This window comes from Leiobunum rupestre, chromosome 6 (assembly GCF_980474605.1).
Source record: "Leiobunum rupestre chromosome 6, qqLeiRupe1.1.hap1, whole genome shotgun sequence".
NCBI classification, from domain to species: domain Eukaryota; kingdom Metazoa; phylum Arthropoda; class Arachnida; order Opiliones; family Sclerosomatidae; genus Leiobunum; species Leiobunum rupestre.
In genome coordinates this window covers 60,445,909-60,469,710 of record NC_143389.1, presented here as the reverse complement: position 1 = coordinate 60,469,710, position 23,802 = coordinate 60,445,909, and the positions used below count along the sequence as shown (strand labels likewise).

The following is a 23,802-nucleotide window of genomic DNA, read 5'->3' as shown; positions in this document are numbered from 1 at the left end:
TCGGCGTTCGTTGGCGTTATTTCTTGCGCCACAACCCAGAGTATCGTAATTCTTATTTATGTCCATCGCGGGATTTTTTTAGCCTCTCTCTCTCGCTTTACGTTTAGTCAGAAACCAACACCCCATCTCGGGCCTCTCGATTCTTACACAGGATGAGAGAGGAACTTTACTTTTCAAGGGCCCTTCCCACCCCCCATCCCTCTTTCTAATGGGACCAAAGATCACCAAACAGTTCGGTACAAGGTACGGGTAATGGGTAAAGTATACTCTAACGGAGCGTAGCTCCCCCCCGTTAGTTATGTCGTAACCCTTGTCTCAACTCTTTCTTTTAAAAAGAGAGGGTTTAGCGCGAGGGGGTCTTCGAGTTATAGTACCCCTGAAAAGGGGAACCAGCGTTTCGGGGAGGGCCAAAACAAGGTCTACGATCGAATTACGACTTTCACGGGATATTATCATTTATTAACTTTCCGCTTTTTTTGGCAAGCCCGCGTCTTTCCCAATGTGCTCTCTCAAAGTCTCCTTTTTTACCATCTTTCTCTATTCTCTCGGAGGTTCTTTTGGAATTAAAGTCCTATTTATCGTTCGCCTATATATTACAAGCCCACATATATATCCCTCGCTGTGTGTGTGAGCGCGCTGTACATTGCCCGTTTTCAAGTTGAAGGTTAAGGTTAAAACTTTTTCTTTTTTCTTCTCTTTATGAACGTCGTTTCCCTCCCTCAAACGCCTATTTTGAATATTTCTTTGGTATGTAAATATGGTTTACGTCGTTCTTTCTAGCTGACGGTGGTGAAATAACTTAAAATAACGCCGTTTTTGTAAGTTTTCCGCAGTCATATTAAAGTATTTCATTTTAGCTTGGATATTTGATTAGGCCAATTCAAAGAAATCTATAGAAATTTATTGAATTAAATCTGTAAATAAAATTTTCGAATAGAATCTATCGGGGTAAAATTTACCCAAAAGATACATATCTGGATATTTTTTAAATGATTTCGCCAATGTTTGAGTATTTTCTTTAAATTTTGTTACTTGAGTGATTACCTGTAGCTCCTAGGAATACATTGGTCCTGTTGGATATTAGCAATACATTTTCTGCATTTTCAAGGGTAGATCAATTAATAGAACGTAACTATTTCCCTTTACGATTTACCCTTATGAGAACAGTAAACTTTCTATGTTTTTCTATAGAACATTATAAAGTGCTTTAAGGGGTTGTAAAGTTTTCTAAGTCTAGTGAAAAATTCTAGAGAATTTCTATAGAATTTTTTAAAGACACTTCTTACTACACGTTTAGTAAAATATTTCTATAGATAACTTGAGAAAAATCTTTAGAAAATATTTTTAGGGCGTTAATTTTTTCTTTTGGTAGAAAAAAATAAGGTATTTCATAATTCACCTGAATTACGATTTTGTGTTATTTTTAATTTATTTCTAAATTTAGTTAGTCTATTATCTTTGAAATTTTTAATACATGTGTATGCCTTATGACCTTAAGTCTAGTTATACTGTTCGCCAATCGATACGTTTTTCGGTCATATTTGCTGCACACAATTGCGAATATTTGATAGAAATTGTCTAAAAATGCGAATTGATTGCATTGTTTTACAAGTTAGGTAAACAAAAAACGGTGAAAGATTTCTGAACGTTGCGCAGCTTTTCTAGTTAATTTCCTTCTAGAACACAATTTATGTCGCAAAGAAAGAGTTTTTTTTCGAGTTTGACTTCCAAACACTTATTAACACGTTAATTTAAATTAAATATGACGTCCTTGGTCGTTTCTTCATATTCCAGAATATGTGTACACTAGTATTTATAAAGATATTCTTTCGAAAAATGTAAGGGTATTTCTAGAGAAAATCTTTATAAAATTCTATAGGAAAACCCAATATTTTTCTTAAGAAAAAGGGGCCAATATTCCGAAATATTCTTTAGGATAATCTAAAGGAATTCTTTAAAAATTTACATTTAAATTTCCTTTAGAAAACCCCAGAAAATTTTCATAAGGGTACTCTTACAGTTCAATGCTGTTTATGCCCCTTAGTCATTTTCGTTATGAGCCATACTAGCAGAAATTCTACACAATTTTGAAAAAGTAAAACAGACGTTTGTTAATATATAAAAACGTTATTACAGATAATACGACCGGATTAAATCAAGTGGCGACAGTAATAATTAATTTTAACCCTAACATAGTCTATAATAAAGAATCTTTACGGGTAGTACTTAAAATTTCTGAAAATGTGATATGGGCGGACTATTTTAAATGTCTTCCTTAGTTGAAAAAAATAACCCACGGGAATTAAGTTTTAAATCAATAGAGCTTTTAATTACGGTAGGAAAAACCGAAATTGAATTAGATTATTTCTACACTGCCGGATAATTATAACGCGGTATTCAATTACTTAAATTTGAGCCGAGAATATGTTAATAATTCACGGGTCGTTGCCTTTATTTGATTATAAAACTGAAGACAAAAAAATTAATAACAACTAGCTCAAATAACCAGTCAAAAAGCCAAATTGCATTTGAAAGATTTTAATTTAACGAGTTTTAAATATGCACGTTCCAAATAATGGCAAATGCCGAGTTTATCGTCGCAACGCACTCTCAACAATTTCGCGGCTGCGTTTAGAAAAAAAATAAAACGCTCATTATAGTACATTTAAAAAAAATCTTAATTGCATTAAATTGCATGAAACAATCTCGGGGTAGAATCAGTCGTTTTTTTCTGTTTATTAGCTTTTAATGAGCTTCCCCTCCAAACAGTGCATCAGACAAGAAGGAACAGTGCTGTGGGGTGCCGCCGTCGAGAGTCGTTTTGTTAGCTGAATGTAGATAGGGATGGCTGGGGGGAGGCCAGCAGCCAGATAACTTTAAAAACGTACTGGCAGATGGGGGTATTAAAACACTTATTGCTTCAATAATGACCATTCTCCATCCTTATGTTTATACACACACCATTGATTTCACCTCTTATTTTTCGCCTTTTTTTCACAAATTGCATTTTTTATCATGCACCTCTGCAAAACAAGCTGTCCCGTGAGCCAAGCTTTCTTTTTTGGCTCAGATAAAATTATCCAGAGTTCTTGCTATATATTATATACAGGGTGTTTCAAAAGGTTACACTAAAATTTGAAGGAGTTGTAGGGGGTGAGTTGAGAAGTATGCCTGTTTTTTCCCCATTTTCCTAAGATGAGTCAAAAGAGCGCGTAACCTTTTGAAACACCCTGTATTAATTTTATAGCTATAATTAGAGCCATTACAAGGGGTTTTATTGTTTAAATTTACGGAATAAAGGAATTGTAATTAGTAAATTAAATTATTATCTTTCTAACTACTATTATTTTAATTTATTTTAAATTAAATTAAATAACTTACTTATTAGCTTTCATTAATTAAGTAAACCCATGAGCGAATCTATTATTACCCTTGCCTAGCCTTAGATTACTTGTTGAATTTATTTAGTTCGTTAAGTTACGTTAGATTAGGCTTGTCAAGATGGGATCCATAATTTGGAAACATTTTTCGATGACATTTTTGAAGAAATAAAATCACCCGAACATTAAAATTTAATTGTTTTAAATAACAACATATTAATATGTACTTATCTGATCAATCGTAATTACTTTATAAAAACTTGGAAAAGGCCTAATAAAAAAAATATACAGTAAATAGTCATGGATTGTCAATTTTCTTAAAGTTGGACATCCATATAATATAAAATCATAAGCCGAATATAACAAGATTGATTGGTATGCGGTGATTTATATATAAAGAATTTTTTCTTGATATGGAAAAAAGTAAAAACCACGACGCTATTAAAGAATATGAAATAAGAACTCGTTCTGTGGGGTAAAATTAACGATTTTTTGTGTGTGCGCGTTGGGTAAAGGCTGTAATAAAATTTATTATGTTTTTCCTAATTCCAATTTATAAATCCTTCCTAATAATAATACGCGCAAATAAATGAGCCTCAGCGCTCTGAGTTCTTTTTACGATCCACTTTTCGCGGGTTTGTTTTGGGATACTTTCTGCTTTTAATTTTTGTGTACCGCGCATTTTTCTATTGGCTCTATAATTTCATTAAAATTATACGTTGCCAGCCTTATTATATATCCTATCAAACAGTTCTTAGGGTAGTCTCTTTTTTACATCAATTGTTGGAAAATAATTAATGACGATATTGTGGGGTAATTTCCATTATAATGACTATAATACGTATACAGAAGAAAAGCGGTTTTTTCGCATTCGTCTAATGGTGATTATTTCGTTGAATTTCGTTTAAAAGAACGCATCAAATATTTCAGACTTGGCTGCGCGATACAGCCCGTAGCGCGTTGATCTGCTTAATTTTTACTAAAGGAATGATTTTGTTGTATCGACAGAAATTTGCCATTAAAAATTAAATTCCAAGAAATTTGGTACCATCTAGAAGCTCTTCCTACACGTTTTATGACCGGGCTTAATTTCTATTATCTTTATTATTCGTTGAAATGATTGTTTTGCCTACAGCAAGTACCGTAATCAAAATTCATCGAAATATCTACCTTCTATCATTGAATTTTCTACTAATTGATATTATTGTCCGAGCCATAAGAACAGTGGAAATGTATGGAAAGTCGTTTCCCAGGTCCGTGGTTCGAATGTGCCCGGCCAACTGAAACAAAGTCGTTGCAAAAGCAACGAGTACAGGAATTAAAACTTGACTTAGGTCCAATACCTCTTTCTATAAAATCACGGTCGACTGCTGAACATTGCTGCCAGAACTTTGATATCAGCTTCGGCGATATAACGAAAAACAGTTAAATTTCCAGTCCCGGCAGCACGAACTCAATATTTATCTTTGATTGGGATTTTATGGAAGCACCTATTGCTATTGCATGATAATATTTGTTATCAAAAATCTGCCGAGTTAGTAAGTCGATAAATTTCCAGGTAGACTTAACATAAAGAGCGATTTTTCCGCATTCTCGGCTCGGGTTCAAATTTTGATATTTAGGATTCATTTGGAGATTAAAATCGATCTTCAGAGTCCGCAAAATTGTTTAGATTTATAGGTGGGCAAAATAATCTCGTGTTTAGTTTTGCCCCGAATTTTTAAAACTACTCTGTGGTTTATTAATTGACTAGACTGTTTGCGAGTTGTCATACACTTTATAAAATAAAGTTCCACTGCAACCAATTATGTGTTTTGTCGTTTTCTTTAGAAGAGTAAGTTTCATTAATACGTTGAAGTATAAGATATTACAATAAGAGTGGTACTAAAGGTTTCAAAACGAATTTGTTTGTTAGAACAGAGCTACGCAATTTATAGAACATATGGTTTTTGGAGTTTCCATTGCCTATTTAAACAAGATATCATGGGCATTTAAGTACACACAATCGCCCCGACGTATGAACTATATTTTAAATACATTAACTTAATAAACTCAAGAGGAATTTTACCAAAAATTAATTTTTCGAGTTTTGGAAATAAAGTTAATTTACATTTACTTTTAGACAAACCGAATTTTTGATTTACCTGGTTTTTAAAATAAGATAACGAAATGTGGGCACGTTAATTTAAATTAATTTTTAGACAAACCGAATTTTAAGAGTTACCTGGTTTTGAAAATAGGGTAGCCTTGTTTTTTGGAGTTAGATGGCCCCTGTATCAATTTGTACGAAATTTAAATATCATAATAGTGCGTACGCGGGTTATTAAAATTAAAATTTCGTAATGAAACCGAAAACGTAGTTCAGAAATGATGAGTACTAGCTAAAAATATAATTTTCAACTGAGTTGGTCTTAATTTAAAAAAGTACATAGATTTAAAGTCGAAAATCGCGGAAAACCACTTAAATGAAAAAATTATTTTTGGGCTCCGATTTCAAAAATTTATAACGGACTACCAAAGGCATGATATTTCCTTTCGATTAAGATGCCCCTTCCTCTTTTAAACCTAATTATTAGCGAGTTATGTGGAATACGGTGGCATCGGTGGCATCGGCTACACTGTACGTCGGCCCAGCACACACAAATCCCTTAGGACTACGTGTAAATGTTAAAAACCTATCGAGAAAGTGAAAACAGGAGAGATAGGGCCTAACAAAACCGTCTTCAGGAAACTTCGTATTTTTATTTCCTTCTGATGATTCTTCCTAATAAATTTTGGGAGAGCTAACTTTGAATTTCTTCTTTAATTAGCCGACTGAAAAGCTATCTAAGATTTAAACTTACGATTACAATTAAAGAAACTTATTTTGTACTCCTTAACCAAACTTTATTTTATTTCTCCATTTGATAGCGACCTAAATATTTGAGCCCTTTCACTTGGCTTTCTACATTGGAACTGGTTTACTTTCGTTTTCTCTTTTACAAATAAAAATACCAAAGATGAACCGTGACGGGTTTTTCCCAATCACCCGGGCATTTTATTTCCAAGTCGAACAGTACTTTTAAGAGCGCCCAAATCGACCCCTTCTACCTGTCCGTCAAGTAGGGCCTACGGGCGACGATGATAAGCCAGACGCTAGCGTACGGTAGCTTTCAAAAATAAAAAAAACAGTGACCCTCAGCTTTGAATTCTGAACCCTTTTCGGACCTCCCCCTCTCGTACAATGGTTACAAATTGTTTATACAGGGTGTTTCAAAAGGTTATGCAAAAAGTTTAAGGAATTGTAGGCGGTGAGTTGAGGAGTATGCCTGTTGTTCCCCCATTTACCTACGATGAGTTAAAAAAGCGCCATAGAGCTTCAAAGTGCGGCCTACTAGCCCCTGGAAGTAGACTGCTGCAAGCGCAACACCAAGCAGCAAGGAAATGCGACCATTAAGGTTTGGTTTCGTGTGATAGGTAAAAAAGGAGTTTGTAAACAAATCGAGGTAACCAGCGTAAAAAAGTAAACTTAAACAGTATTTAAAGTCCCTGCTGCTTGTTTTGGCGCTTGTTGCAAGAAGCTCTCTGGCGCTCTTTTCACTCATCGTAGGAAAATGGGGAAAAAACGCATACTTCTCAACTCACCCCTACAACTCCTTAAATTTTTTTCATAACCTTTTGAAACACCCTGTATACAACATTTTACTATTTATATTTTCAGGTTAATTTTACACTTTTAACATTATTTATGAGTTTAAAACATTTCTAAATTTATCTAATATCTAAGTTACAAATACAAATTTAACATTGAATTAATAAATTAAGAATTAAACTCAAAACTTTATACAAAGTTTTCACAGGGCCAAAAGCACACGAAGAGCTTTAAAAAATGGAAAGTTAAAAAATGTTATTTACAAGTTAGGGATAAGTTATGTTGAAAGAAAAAATGTTATTTACAAATAATTTTTAACGTTAGTTCCAATTTTCCTCATGCTTGAAAAGTACGCTCCTTGACTTTAAAGAAATCAAATAAACCCAGTATCTCATTGGTTCTCTTAATCTGACGTCATCCGAGGCGATTGAAGCACTGGCCAGTGACTCCCCCCCCCCCCGCCGTGCGAAATTTGACTATGACGCCCACAGGTCCCCTCCTTTAGTAAAAATAAATACATATTTGGTTAAATTGTAAAATAGCCGTAGATTCTAATGTTAAAAACAATTCCGGGCACTTTGAGTGCCTGTTATTAAATTTGTTTCCATTGCCGAGAATGCACTAATACGGATTTAATAGTTATTTTTATAAATGAAGCTACGCTTGCTCAACTTCTTTTTATGTTGCTCTTACGTCACGATGTCATAGCTTCATTAGAATAGTTTTGACACGCGCACATGAAAATCCTAGGTTTCTCACACCCTAAGCGCGTGCTCGTAATATGTTAAAGTTGTGACGTAGTAGCTACATTCAAATCCTAAGAAAGCCACGTTAATTTATAACAAGTTGGCAAGCTTGCCAAAATATACCTCTCCTCGGAAGAATTTGGCCTTGGGCGTATTAACTACTGGACACGGCACTCAATGATATTTGGCCATATTCGAAGCGTCCTCCAGAAAAACCCAATCGCCGTTCTATCCCAACCAGTAGAATATTTTTATTATAATTATAATAAATATTACAAATGTTATTGCCTTAAACAAATTTCCAATACCAATACAACAAAAACCAACTTTAGATCCAAAACTTTAATAAAATAACAAAGCAACAAAATGAGAAATAGAAAATACAAAATTTTAAATTATTAGAACGCTCACGAAACGAAAAATAAATTATTTTATAGACAAAAACCAACCCAATGTATTATAGGTTTTAAACAATCAAATGTATATTGAAAACAGAAGTTAAAGCGAAAACCCAACGAAGCCGATAAAAATCAATGCAAATAAAAAATCGTAGACATGAATTATCCCCCACATTAGATAATTTATACATAGAAAAATATATAATAATAACCCAACCAAGTAAAAAGTTAATTAAAATACTTAGGAATCAAGAAAAAGTCAATCTAAATTCCCACAATAATAAACATTGTATTAGCAGAAATATGCAATAAAAATATATAATAATAACCCAATCAAACAACAAGGTAATTCAAATACTTAGAAATCCAGAAAATTGCAATCCATATACCTAAGGTAATGAAAATTGTAATAGAAACAAGTTGTCCCGGACATTTAAGTACACACAATCCTCTCGATATTCTACATTTCAAATATTAAATTTATATTTGAACAAATTTCGAATCATTTTGTACTTTAACTTTTAAACACAAGAGGAATTTTATTGAAAACGAATTTTTCGAGTAACCTGGTTTTGGAATTAGGGTAGCGAAACGTGAGCACGTTAATTTAAATTAATTTTTAGACAAATTGAATTTTTCAAGTAACTTGGTTTTTGAAATAAGGTAGCCTTGTTTTTTGGAGTTAGATGGTGCCTGTATCAATTTGTACGAAATTTAAATATCATAATAATGCGTACGCGGGTTATTAAAATTAAAATTTCGCAATGAAACCGAAAACGTAGTTTAGAAATGATCAGTATTAGCTAAAAATATAATTTTCAACCAATTAAAGTTGGTCTTAACACGTTAATTTAAATTAATTTTTAGACAAATAGAATTTTTCGAGTTACCTGGTTTTGGAAATAAAGTAGCGAAACGCGAACGAGTTAGATGGCGCCTGTATAGAGCTCGGCGGAACAGATAAATTAACCGCCAAAAATTTAAATTATTAATAAAAATTTCGATTAACTGTTTATTTATGAATATTATTCGCGGTTATAAAACGAATTAAATTGCCAAAAATAAGTTTTTTATTCGGATAATTTTCAGCTATGGATAATTGACACGAAATTCAAATATGACAATAGTGCGTACGCGGGTTGTGGGGTCCCGCGAATTGGAAAAAATCTCACTTAAAATTAAAATTTCTTAATGCAACCGAAATCGTAGTTCAGAAATGAACTAAAATATAATATTCAAACAATTCAATCTAAATTTTAAAAAAGTACGTACATTTTAAGACGAAAATCGCCAAAAATCACCTAAATGGGCAAATACCCCACTTCCGGGGCCCCGATCCCAAAAATTATGAAAATCCCGTCGAGGCTATAATAGCGCCTACCGATTGAGATATCAATCGCCTTTGTACCACTAACGTACCGCGAGCAATCGTGTGTACGGTGGCGGCGGTGGCGGCTACACAGTAGGTGATCGTAATACACACAAATCCCTAAGGATTGTGTGTAAAAACCAAAAACACCTTACCGTTAACAATTCCCGGCTTATAACGCACACAAAAACACCCTTAACTGAATAGTGAAGGCTAAACAAACAGCGCATATCTCAAAATAAATAAAACCAACGTAACTCCCTTAATGAAAATGTATCACACATTTAAAGCCGATAAGAAAACACGTAAAATAAATTACGAAGTTACGAGTAAAGTAAGCAAAACGAAAAAAGTGCGTTGTATACCACTTGAAATTGTATTCATAAATGACCCTTAACGGTTCAAAAGTACCGATAGACAATAAACTAACTAAGTGGACCACCCATACGGGACCTTCCCTTTAACTTATCTCTGCTGACTGCGCTAAAACAAGATTTGACCTTTATAATTTTATACGTAAAAAATGTAAGACTCTAAAAACTATTAATATACTCTTCCGCTTAAGCTGAGTTTCTAATTTTCAGTGAAGCGTAACAAGTATCGGTGGTTCTGTGGACTCGGGTTCGAATCCCGCCTGATACTAGCGCAAATTTGATTAAAAGACGTATACCGTGAAAATTTGGTGGAAACCCTGCCATTTGGACGTTGAGACGTTTACCGTAACCCTCAGCACTCAGTTCGTCCCATAAGTCAAAAATTCATCACGTACAATCGCAATTCGCAAAATAAAATTATACTACACCCAATGACAAAAAGAGGGCTCTTTTGGAAAAACCATTTCCCTAATTCCAAGAATCTGCGAACGCGGTGATTTCAAGAAGCTGCGTACGCAGTGATTACACTTTGCCCCGAAAATGCGTACGCGTTCGCAGCCCAGACAGACAGACCCACATACAGACCGACAGACACGGTGATTGTAATACCCCTCCTAGGGAATTGTCCCCTCGGTGAGGTAAAAACACCTATTACTGTAGGTTATATCCAGAGTTTAAACTACAAAATAGGTTGGAAATCATAAAGAAATAGAGTAGTACACTTTTAGAAAACAATCCAATGTTACACGGATCGTAAAATGTTCTGTTAAGTTTGCACGCTTCTGACCAAAGTTGCGCAGTTCATATATTGTTGTGACAAGTTGGCACCATAAATTCATACGATGTCCTAACACATTTGCACGCGTCTTACCAAATCTACCCAGATTATTAAAATTACGATGTTTGCATTCTGACCATATCTGTACAGATTACACGTAAAGCTTGCTCGTTACTGACCAAAGTTGCGCATTTTGACCTGGCATGTTTGCAGGCTACTAAGCAAAATCTTGCATATAGTCTTTCTATTGGAGTTTTTAAACACTAATGATAACAGCAAAGCCTACACTACACTAAACTGACGAAACTAGTAAGAAGTCATAACATATTAATTAAAATAACAAACGTTTATTAATTAAAACATATTAATAGTGAATACCGTACAAGATGGAATGACAGAATATAAGTGACACAATAAACGCTGTTGAGCGGATATAGATATATTAGGTTAAAAAATAGTAAACAAGATTAGCAATAATTAAAAAAGAATATCTTATTTACATTTAACATTTTAACCTGTTAAAAAACGAAACGGAAAAAGCCGATATCGTTTCTTATCTTCAACACTTTCCAAGTTTTCCCATTTCTGACCAAATCTATGCGGATTATAAAATGACTTACCAGGTTTGCACGCTTCTAACTAAAACTGTGCATACGAACTGCTACATATGTAAAAGTTTTAGGTTTTTTAAATTAATGAAACCAATAATATCATCGAGTACCCGACATTTTTTATAGATCGGGAACCCGAACTCAAACTTGATTAAAAAACAATCAATACGTGTCGATTATCGAGTATAGAAAATTTGCATGCTTGGGTACTCGATTATTCGAATAAGTCACCCGCAGACCACTCATCAGGCCGACCGCAAATCATAGACGCTATCAAAGGGGCAAAGAGAGTAAGGGTGAAGGGTAACCGTAAAGCTCCTGAGCACCAATGTAGATTTCGGGTTAAACAGTATCACTATTACTTCAATTCTGTTTGCGATTTTTGAAATACTCTCTTCGCGGAAGCCCGACCAAATAAGTAATCGAAGAATATCAAACCACATTGCAGCTAGGAGAAACAAGTTGGGTTGGAAAGTCAACTCGAACCCGACCCGATAACATTTCGGGTTGAAAATCGTAACCCGAATATATTTCGAGTACAGGAATATGTGGATGAGCTCTTGTCATTAGATACCATTTCGAAATGAATGTTTCGTTAAAATTTGGTAAGGATTATGTTTTAAGTTCCCTGATTTTTTTATCACTCTTAGAACACTTACTTATCGAAGTTGGTAGATTTTTGTACAAACTTAACCGATTACGTGTTCAATCTTAGAAGACTTTCGGTTCATAGCTGGTCAATTTTTTTTTGAAATTTGTCAAATTTTCATCTCAAAATTAGGAGACCTTCTGCTGATTCTCTAATGGTTTTTTTTATCAGAATGTTAAGAATGTTCGTATTTCACCAATTTTGTAATCAAAATGTTTTGGTTGAGGCTCGTAATTACCCAATTTTTGTATAATCTTAGTATATCTTCTTTTTAAAGTTGGTCGGTTGAATGTTCGTATAGATGGCATTATTTTGAACCAAGTTGGCCAATAGTATGTACGAAGTTGGCGAACTAAAATATAAAAATTTTAATATTTTAATCGCTGTGCAATTATGAAAAGTGTGCCAACCATGTCGAAAATGTGACACATACCTCCGATAACATTTTCTAAAATTTCCCAAATATGTACCATTTTATGTTCAAATCTCTATACTATAGTGTTTAACCACCCCGTAGGCCTAAGTGTGAAGGTGAAGCACTACTTTGCAACGTTGCTATTGTTTATATTTTCTAGGAAAACTTTTTTTTTCTGGAAAAAGTGTTGTAGTTTAGAATCTGTTGTTTCCACTTACCTTTAACCTAATCATTTATTAGAATTGGTAGAAAAGCGATTTTAAATTCTGTTTAAATCCAAATTCGAATTTTTCTTCAATTGAAATTCAACAAATGCGTCAATTAAACCTCAATACAAGACATATGCTGATATTGAACTCTTTGAAAAGTGTTATTTAACAATAATTCCCTCAATATGGCACATTAAAAGAGTTGACATTGAAATGTTAGTGTCTGTTATGAAACACGAATTTTCTCAATGTTACACATTTAAACAGCTAATTTTGAACGCTTTAATATCCTTTATAGAACAAAAGCTCGCACCTTTTTAAATCAAAATCATATAAGTATGTATCCTGTGCTGCACATAATGTTTGATGCAATAATTTTCCAAAAATGCGTGTGACAACAATTTGGATCATTTTCCATCAAAGTTTTAATAAGTTCTTCTAAGAGTTTAAATGAAGATAAAATGCCAATTAATAATTCAAAGTACACTGTACACTTAAATTATCCGCCGCTTCTAGCCCGAAGAATAGACTTCATCGGATTGTAATGTAAATATTGGAGTTAATGAGTAAGTGTGTGCAAAAGTTTTCCATTTAAACTTTTTACGATTAAATATTATTACTTCACTCAATACCGTTTTAAAAGTACACAAATTAGATCAAAATAAAGGTTTGAAACCTTAGAGCAAATTGAAAAGTCCTCTAAATACTCTTTCATTCCAAAATTAAAAATCATTATACAATGTTTATATAATCTCACTTGGGAAAAGAAATAATAATTTATATATTTTACTATATGGCTAATTTTGAATAAAATCATTAAACGATAATTGGATTTATAAAATGTGACTATCGATAATATAGAGAACAAAACAGTATCCTCCTGAGGCGTTATTAATAGCGTTAAAATCCGGAAGTGAAAGTGCAGCGCAGTTTCCCAGCAAACGTATAAATTTCAAGGCGAGAGAAAATCAGATTTTCACTTTTTAACTTTTTAAACCGCGCCGCTAAATCGCGTCTTCCTCATCACTGGCACCTTCTCCCCCTCTTTCTCGCTAGATCCTCGCTTTAATTCGAGCAACCTGAAAACGGTAACCATGGAAACGGAGGCGCTTTCTCTCTCTCTCCGCTCCGCATCTTTTGCCCGCCACCACTTTGCCGGAAGGGGGATTCCAGACAAAAACACCCCAGTCCCCAACCCCAAGTGGTAGAGAGAGATGCTAAAAGAGGGGGGCTTAACAGATCCAGGCCAGACTGGCTAGTAGAGGCACGGGGGGAGGGGGGCTGAGCCCGTTTGGGAGCAGTAGTAAAAAGGTGGCGCGCGGGATGAAGAGAAGTGGGGGGGGGGTAAGCAGAAGGAGCGCGCGTGCGAGCCAGACCGATTGTTAATTGGAGTTTAATACAGGCGAGCTACGGAGAGCGCCGGGTGGGAAAAAGAGAATCTTAAAAAGGCTTTTCTTCAGTTATTTTTCCGACACCCCCCCCCCTCTCCTTCTTGCGCCTCTTTTTGCCATTGCTCGTTATATAAGGATGCCGGCATGGTGCTAGTGAGATGGGGGCCCTTAAGCAACGCGGTAGTGTCGGGGGGGGGGATGCAGCGTCGAATTGATTATGCCAGCTTTTTCCTCCCTTTTGCCCGTTCAGCTTCTCTCTCGCCCTTCTTCATCCGACTAAGTTCTTTTCTCTTTATAAATCCGGCGTCGTTTTTGCCCGACGCCTTTGTGTTGGGCTATTCCGCCTAGCAGCTTCCACTCCATCCTCTCTCTCTCTCTCTCTGTCTCTTCTGGGGAAATGACTGCCCGAGAATATTTTTCCTTGTTAGTCTTTTTATGGCGTCCCAGCAGGATTTAAAGTTATTTCGATTTTCGTATATGTGTATTGTTTATCCTGCGCTTAAGCAAGAATTAAGGCGTTACTGATATTCATTTTAAAGGAGTTTTTTTAATTAACAGATAAATTCCATTAGTATATTATAAATACATTTACTATTAGTAATCACAAATAAAATTATTGTTAAATATTTAATGACGTAGGGATATGATATTACTATATATATATAATTTGTTAATTTTTCTATACATATAATTTCATTTTAAACGAGTTTTTTTAATTATTATCAGAGAAATTCCATTAGTATATTATAAATACGTTTACTATTAGTAATCACAAATAAAGTTATTGCTAAATATTTAATGAAGTAGAGATATTGTATTACAATATATATATATTAATATATTAATTTTTCTATGTATATAATTTCATTTACAGAAGTATTTTAATTGTTATCAGAGAAATTCCATTAGTATATTGTAAATACGTTTACTATTAATAATCACAAATAAAATTTTGTAAAATATTTAATATAGTAGGGACATATATATAATTTTATGGATACAGTGGAGTGGGTCTGTTATCATTACGTTATTTTGCAGACCACATCCGTGGATTAATTAACGATAAAGGAAAGAGAGTCTACCATTTCAATGCTAAGCTCTCGTTAGTTTGCCACTTACTTCCGGTTTGAGGTAGGACGGTAATAATTGGTGGCGAGTGAAAAGTATGTTTTTCGGGCAATCTTTTAGCGTTGGGTGATAAGTAATCTGCGCCATCTGCTGGCTGAAGAAAATCTTATCACTTCCTTCGGAGATGCTGAATCTGAAATTGACAGCCTTTACTTACATTTTTAATAATTCTTAACTAATTAAATTTCGAACGGTTTTTTCAGCTGGGTTGGAAAGTTAAATATACATGTCGGATACTACGTGGTTTAAAAAAAAAGGTTTTTTTAAATTAATTTTAATTTAAAAAATAAAACTATCTTTTAAACCACGTAGTATCCATAATTTATATTTAACTTTTATCATACAAATTCACCGTGGTAATAATGCTATTTAAAATTTATGGAAAGTCTTAAATAAAACGTTTAAAACATTTATAAACAATCATTTTCTTTTAAGAAATAGGAATTGGTTAAAATGATTTAACGCGCTTTTACCAGGTACGTTTTATGCGAACGTGGACATCTGAACAGATCGAAAGACGGCTTCAAAATAGTGAGTCGATAAATGGGCAATTAAATTTTCTCAAATCGTGCACGTTGGAAATTACAAAGATAAGAATTGTTAAACATCATAATTCAAATAATAATGCGGGCTAGATTAACAAACACAACTACGCCAGCTTCGGTCATTTCTGTAAAGTGATTTTTGTCATAACAAAAATATATTAGTAGTTTCAAACAATATTGAATTAGTAACTTCCCATGAAGTAGATCATTCAATGATTTTTCATTAATTAAAATTATAAATTTTAAATTTTGTCTTAGTCTCTTATTCTTTTAAGCCCAAGATTAAACTACATGTATATTTTAATAATGTTAATTCTTGAAGAAATTGATCAGATTGAAAGATCATCAGTTCACTGAATTTCCACAGTTTTCTCCCAGCAGCATTATGATAACAATGCTAACTTCCCTGTAAAGTTACTTTCTTTAAATATGTTTATTCGTAGGTATGTTGATAAGTAAGTATGACGAACGGCTTAGCTGCTTTTTGACGTCATTTTCAAGTTCAATATATTATTCACTGAAACCAGAATTAGCTTCTTCTAAAACTTGTGGTTTACCATTTCTAAATCTTGTCACTTGTCATTTGTTCTTAGATAGAACTGACGAAGAGCTAAAGATCTTGGAACTATTATCAGTATTTATCTGTTAACGTCGTTTGAGTGTATCTACTTGGTTTCATATTTATCTGTTCCTATATTTCTATATTCCTATATTGATAGACTGGCGAAACTTTTTGACCAGCTGTATTTTCATTTTGTGTGAAGATCAGTTCACCCAAAATAATTTCTTCCAAGATCATTATTACCTCGAAAATAGTTTCTTCCAAGATCATTTTTACCTCGAAAATAGTTTCTTCCGAGATCATTTCACCAAAAATAGTTTCTTCCAAGATCATTTCACCAAAAATAGTTTCTTCCAAGATCATTTCACCAAAAATAGTTTCTTCCAAGATCATTTCACCAAAAATTGTTTCTTCCAAGATCATTTTACGCTCGAAAATAGTTTCTTCCCCGATAATTTGTCCCTAGAAAAAAAGTTTCTTCAAAGATCATTTCACCCAAAATAATTTCTTAAAATTTCCGGTCTTGAGTACCTCAAATTTTCGTAAACACTTCTTCTGAAATGCCGATGACTTAAGCAGATTGTAAATTCATTAATAAATACAAAATAAAAATCTAAATAAAGAGCGAAATGTTAAATTTAAGTTACATCAGCAACAATCCTTTCTCGTCTTATCTGATCAAGACCACGTTATCGGATACTATGGCAACCTTCGGTAAAACTATGGTTATCAGACAGTCCCTAATCTACACCGAAAATAGGTTGGCTCGTGGGTTTATTCAGCTATAGGGCGACTCACTAATAAAATATGGTCATATTTAATTTAAAAACCGTTTTAATGAAAACCGATTTATAAACTCCTCGGCGCTGTAAAGGTCAAGTTTGGACTGCAGGTGACTAACAAGGAGACGACCCGAGGTGATAATCACCGATTTTGTTCAAACTCGGGTATAGAGTACAACTCCATGTACCTTAAAAAAGCTGCAAGGGAAAAGTTGCGACGGACTTTCGTTTGGCCATGGCAACCGAAAACGTTTTTGACAACATGATTTCGGATTTTTCCATTGAAAATAACATGGGAATCTGAAGGATTTTAAGGGTCCCCCCTGTGAAACCTTTTAAAAAATGAAAAAATTTCAAAATTTCAAAAACGTAAAAAAAATTTTAATTGATTTTAAAAATTAAATTTAATCAAGTTTAAATGCAATTTCGTCAATTGGGGGACCCTTAAAATCCTTCAGATTCTCATGTTATTTTCAATGGAAATAATTCCAAATCATGTTGTCAAAAACGTTTTCAGTTGCCATGGCAAAACGAAAGTCCGTCGCAACTTTTCCCTTGCAGCTTTTTTTATTGTACATGGAGGTGTACACTATACCCGAGTTTGAACAAAATCGGTGATTATCACCTCGGGTCGTCTCCTTGTAAGTATAATCATTTTGGGATTAATTATTTTGAATGGGGGATATTGCTAATAGAGGTTGGTAACGGTTAATCATTATCCATGATTAAATTGATTTTTTGGGGGAAAAAATTTAAACAAAGAAATTTACCGGTTAATATTTCGGAAAATGATTAAAAAATATGTATTATTCGTAAAATTTGAGCTTTTTATCGAAATTTTACAAATTTATCAAAAAATTAAGCGGATAATACAGAAATATAAATTACTTGATCAAAACGTTTTACGAATAATTTTGAGAACTTTATCTATTGAATAAAAGTTAACCATTCCCGACCTCTAATTGCTATTAACACGAGAGGTGGCTAATGAACTTAGTCGAAAGCGAGAGGGCAGACACTCGTCGGGTTAATCGCAACTAGCGGAAGTCAGCCTCGTTGCGGCGGGGTCTCGCGCCACGCTTTGAACGAGGGGCTCGCTCCGTGACGTCATCGGGGGGCCTCTCACGTGACGTCTGTCTCGCCAACGAGCGGCGGCGAGGCGGAAAACGGGCGAGCAGCGGGAACAGAAAGGGAGGAGGAGGGCCCTCGTGCGCGCGGAAGAGCGGGAAGAGAGTGCGAAGGAGAGCCGGAAAAGTTGCAGCGCGAGAGCACGTGAGACTCCGGAGCCTCGTTTTTCTCGCAGCATCTCGATCGCGCGCGGATTTTGGGATTTCCAAGAAGGCAGAGAACAGAATGCGCGTGGATGATGTTGCCAGAGGATGACGCTAGTACCGTCCGCGCCGCTGTTGTCGTCCGTGGAACCGTTTTTCTCTAAACAACAAAACAGTCTTCTCCGGGCGCGTTCGTTGTCACGCGTCAGGTAGCCAGTGTTTTCCTCTCATCAGTATTCGGATGAAACCTGACGCGCGGGCAGCCTAGCGAGAGGCCGAGGCTAAACCTTGATATTGCGTCACGCGGCCATTGGACGTTTTTCCGTCGCTCGCGGCTGGCGTTTCGTCACCGAGCACTCGTCTTCTTTGTTTACTTTTGGTCGGTAATATTTTTTTCCGCGTACGACCGCCTGATCGAAGCCCGGACTATTACTAGTTGGAGGCGAGCCTTCGCTGCTTTTTAGAGGGTGGCGGTCTCTGGCATCGAGCTCTTTACACTTCGCGCGCCTATGTATTATATCGTCGACGGAAACCCGACATGATCCGTATTTCAACACGTGCGGTGCTCGACTGACTCAACGACGAATCGCGACTTCGACCTGTTCGCCGTTTGAAATACCCGAACACTTTGCGGACTAAACCTTCCAATCTCTCTACTCTTCGAGTCTACCGTTTCTCCGAGGAGATTCCCGAATTGATTGTTGACGTATTCATCGGTGAGTCCGCTGTCATTTCATTTGTCACTCGCATCTCCGTTTGTCTCTTTCGAGCGAAAGGAAAGGGTTGCATTTCCAAACACGCGCTCGTTTGAAACGCTACGAACCAGTTTCAAGTTTGGCGCGACAATATCCTTTTCGCTTTTAAGTTCCCAAGGTTGCCAACTAAACTATTTCCATCCTTAGAAGCTCCAACTTTGGAATTCTAGCTTAAAATTGCACTCACTTCCGGAACAGCCAACCGTTAAAACTAATCAATTTAAACTAAAAGGCGAAAGAGCGTAGACTAAATGACCCTGCTGCCGAGCGATTCTTGGAAAAGCGACTTCTTATTTATCTACACGTAGCTCCCTTTTACTAATTATGGCAAAACGGTTAAACAGAAAACAGAAAAAAAAGGCTAGCGGGCTGGCCGCTTTCGGAAAACAAAGGAGAAATCGATATTTAACAAATCTCTCCCGAATAAACCAGAAGTATAATTTCGCCCTTTTCTCTCGTTCCTCCTTTTTTGTTTTCAATTAGACGAGATTTATATGACGCATTACGTAATTTGAAAAATATGACCACTCCGCGAAAGGAGGGGGAGGGGGAAGAAAGCGAGAGGAAAAAATGAAAATTAATTTTAAAACCTTATAGCTTCCGCGGGGGCATTCTCCTTCATACACTGCATCCACCCTCTCCGGAACGTACCCGGCATTTTGTTTTTCGTAATCTAGTATAGATTTTTTTCTTCCTTCTTTAAAGCGTGGCATCCACCCCCTCTTTCTCCTTCTGCGCTCGCTACGAGACTGTTCCGATCGAGGCGAGGAAACGGTACAGTCTGCTCGTCGCGACTGTACCCACTCGCCGCCTTCGAATAGTACCGTCTCCCGATCCTCGATTCCGCTATAGCCGGTATTTTCCTTTTATATATATTCATAAGAAGAAAGTCCGGAGAGCGCGCGCGTTATTTTCCTCTCCATCCTCTTCGCCGCCCCCTCCTCCCACTCCTCCGCAGCCTCCTCTCTCTCTCTCCAGCCAGCATCCCTCCATCCAGTTTCTCCCGCTGCTCCTTCATTCCCAGTCTCTCGCAATCAACTTTCCAAAACGAATTCTTTAGATTAGCTTTATTGATTTTTAAATTTGTTTTTTCTCTCCCTCCCCTTTCCCCCCCCCCGCCCGTCGCTTTTATTTCGCCTTCACCGCGCAAATAATACACAAAGGTATATATAGATATATCCCCGTCTCGTCCCGTTTTTCCTTTAAACTTCATATACGTAAACATACACAAAATGGGGTCCAGTCCATCTTAACAGACTAAGGAGGGTTGCCGTGAAGATGACGCGGGGATGTAAGACTGTGGGAAGAATAATTTTAAAATCAAGCCACCCTTTTTTTGGTTGCCAACCACCCCTTACATCTCCGCCGCCGCCGTTTTTTTTTTCATTTCGCCTCTATTTAAGCATTCTCTCTCGCCACGCGCGCTTTTTTTAGGATGCTACGACTCCCAATAATCTCCCCCACCCACCCTTCGCAGCCCCTAAAAGTATCTCCCCCCCCCCCGCATTCACCCCTTGGTACGTTCGAGGTGGCCTCTTCAAATCGATTGAAATGGGCCACTTTTTGTCCTTGAGAAATTTATAAATTCGTGCAATTTTAGCCTTGTTTTTATTTTATTTTTTTTTAGCTGATGCGAGGAAAAATGTTTTTAATCTTATTGATGGGGGGTTCTTAGTGGGGGGGGACGTCACCGCATTCGATGTGTTTTCTTTGGGATCCTCAGGGTTCAGCCTTTACTCATATTTTTACTTTTTTTTTATCCCGGTGGGTGCAGGAAAACTAATTTAAATTATTGGAAAAAGAATTACAAAAAGTACAACTAAAAAATATATTAGTGATATTATATAATTTTACTGAATTTAAATTTGAAAAGTTGGCTACAGAAATTACCCTTTTTTCACATTTTATAATCCCCCCCCCCCCTAAATAAAACCAATAACCATATTTAATTTGATAGTTTTACAACGTCAAAGAGTGAAAATAACGTGGTCGAGGAGTAATAATATTTAACAAACCACTGGGAATTAAAAAAACAGATCTTATTAATTCCATTTCAGATTATATTATCCATATAAATAATTAGTTTCAGCGGTATACGTGTAAAGTTATATTTTATGCTCCACATAATTTAAATTAGAATTGGTGGATCTTAAAATTCATTTTGCGCGTGAAATTACTCCGCCATGTTAAGGTAAATATGCCTGCTATAACTCACTATGTAAAGGTATACTGTCACGTGCTAAAACGTAATTTTAAATTGGTTAATTAACAAAAAAATTACGCTCCAACGTGGTTGATTGGTGGTTTGATAGATTTCACGTGACATCATCACCTCTTTAGTATAAAGTTAGTGTCATCACGATTTGCCTTGGACCAAATTTCTCGTGATTTTCTCCATCATCTAACTTCCGTTTTACTGCGTAGAAATAATGGCCAACTGCCTGTCAATCCGAAAAGGTTAGCGGTATTACGCGAGTTTCGGAGTTGGGCCAAGTAATAAAGAGAGAAAATTGTCGACGGTCGCATCTTTTTGTTAAGAGGTCAAGCCGAACCCCAAGGGGCGTGCCGCGTCTGGCCGACGGATCAGGCCAGCGGCGATAGAGAAATAAAAGAAAGAATAAAGAAAGAGATCCGACGAGGAAGAAAACATTTTACGACCGTATCCTAATACACTTACCTATACGATCGGCGCGCACGCGAACCAAAACCTCTCAATAGTTGATCAAATATATTTACTCTCTTCGCTTCTACCCCCGCGCTTTGCTCTCTCGAAACTCTCCTTTGATCTGCAATAATAGACGAATACCCACCATTTTCTAGCCGCAATCTTGATTAAGTCATATCGAAAACTGTTGGGGTTAGGAAATTAGATAAACAACATTTACCGCTATCTTTCGAGTGTTAACATATTGACGAAAAAAATAGATCAGTAGAAAGGTTTTAGATCTCAGTTATTCACTTTTGCTTGTTCTATCGAGTGACGAAACCAAACATTAAGTAGAAAATATTGAAGAAATAACCATAGTGTACTATATAGGATGCCTTACAAGTTCTTAATCTGTATTTTGTCCGCAAGTGCATACAGGTGTTCTACCGCAGCTTCGGGTAGGTTTTCTTTTTCAAAAGCCTGTACGACGGGTTTCTGAATAACGCAATGCTACCAGAGGAGCTATTTTTCTGTCTAACAAAGGCTGGTGTGCAGTGTTACCAGAGACTGGTCTCATTCAAACCAGCGATCAACGACAGAATCCGCTATATAGAACGATTATCAATTACGAAATATTTATAATTTAAATTATAACAAAATTTTCAATAGACATTTTCAATTTGACAAAAAAATTATACGCTGTCATTCTTTCATCTTTTAACGATTCCAAAGCAATTTATTTAATCTCCATAGTTAAGGATTGTTAAGAATTTAAAATTAGGAGATCTAATATGTCAAACGTAACTATAGTCAGTGATCCCAAAGATCGTTAGTTTCAAATTACTTACTTTTAACATTGATTACAACGTATGGTTTTCTTATTGTAGTGGAAGAAAATCCAAAAGGAAGATGAGAATTGATTTATAAAATCAATTTCAACTAGTTTGTTTTATAAATGCAGCGTAAGATATATTAAACCTTCATTTTCAACCAGTTTGTTTTATAAAATATGTTAAAATCCCGAGTGACAATCGCTCCAAGGATGATTAGGACTCTCCTAAGCAATTAATTTAAGATTAAATCTTTCTAATAATGGTCGCGTTGCACGAGAATTTTCATGGGAATAGGTAATGATATTTTCCTTAGAAAACGGTTGAGAAGAGCAACCTTACAACGGGAGTCGACGGCTTATTTTCGTAATAGTCTTCGGTCGAGTATACAAATTTGAAATGCGCGACTTTATTTACCCCCGTTGTAAGAATCGTTAGCTGCCTCCAACATCCTGTTTGACAAAAGCGTCCTTGATCATTTCATATACAATAGCCGCTGTTGCAGCTCCGAGAGAGAACAGGGAATTTGCGATGAATGCGCATTGTGTTTATATAGGCTTAGTGTATACTTTATAGGACTAAAAACCCAACAGGCATTCCAGGGGGACTGCCAATTTGCTTGGTGGGTGGTTAATATTTTTATAAGGTGGGGGGAGAAAAATCTAATATTAAGCTCCGATATAGACGCGCGTGTAGATATATATATATATATATTGCGTAGCCAGTTACCATGGTTTCCGGCCACGGGCAAATGTCAACAGACAACAATTGTTTGTTTCTGGTAAAAGTCAACACAGCCGGTCCCAATCTTTCTTTCTGTAGATATATTCCCTTCGTTTGCTTTCCCCCTTTCGTGCCCCCTTTCATCTTTCTCTCCACTCTGATCCTCTCTGTCTTTCTCTCCTCTGCTGGTTTAACTTTTAATAGAAGGGAAGCAAAAAGTGGGATCAGGAGAGCCCCCATATTAAAAGAGGGGGATTTTAGAGGATTTCGAGATTACGTCATAACCACCCGTGTCCTCTCGTTCGCTGAACCCCCCTTTTTAGCCACCCCGCGATCGTAGTTGTTTCGCCCATTTTATTTTTATTTTTTTCCTTCCCAGTCGCTGATGCAATCTAAAATAATACAATAATAGGGGAAATATTGGACAAAGTTTTCCAAAATCGAAATACTATTATTATATATATTTTGTACGTGTGGTAGGATTTTTGTTACGGGTTTAATTCAGACCCTCCTGTTTACGGTAGAGTTTCAAAAAACCGTTATTTTGAGCGCTTCGATCTATATAGCCTGATATAAAAGTTTAATTTTTGAAGTACTCTATAATAAAC

At 35.8% G+C, this 23,802-nt stretch overlaps 1 protein-coding gene across 1 annotated transcript in view; it reads left to right on the top strand.

Moving 5' to 3' along the window:
• The first annotated feature begins 18,357 nt into the window (after window positions 1-18,357).
• Window positions 18,358-23,802, top strand: part of LOC149942900 (uncharacterized) — a 250,460-nt gene continuing 245,015 nt past the window's right edge. The window contains exon 1 of the mRNA XM_090179901.1: window positions 18,358-18,955. The gene's annotated coding sequence lies outside the window, so the exon portion shown is untranslated. The remainder of the gene's footprint in view (window positions 18,956-23,802) is intronic.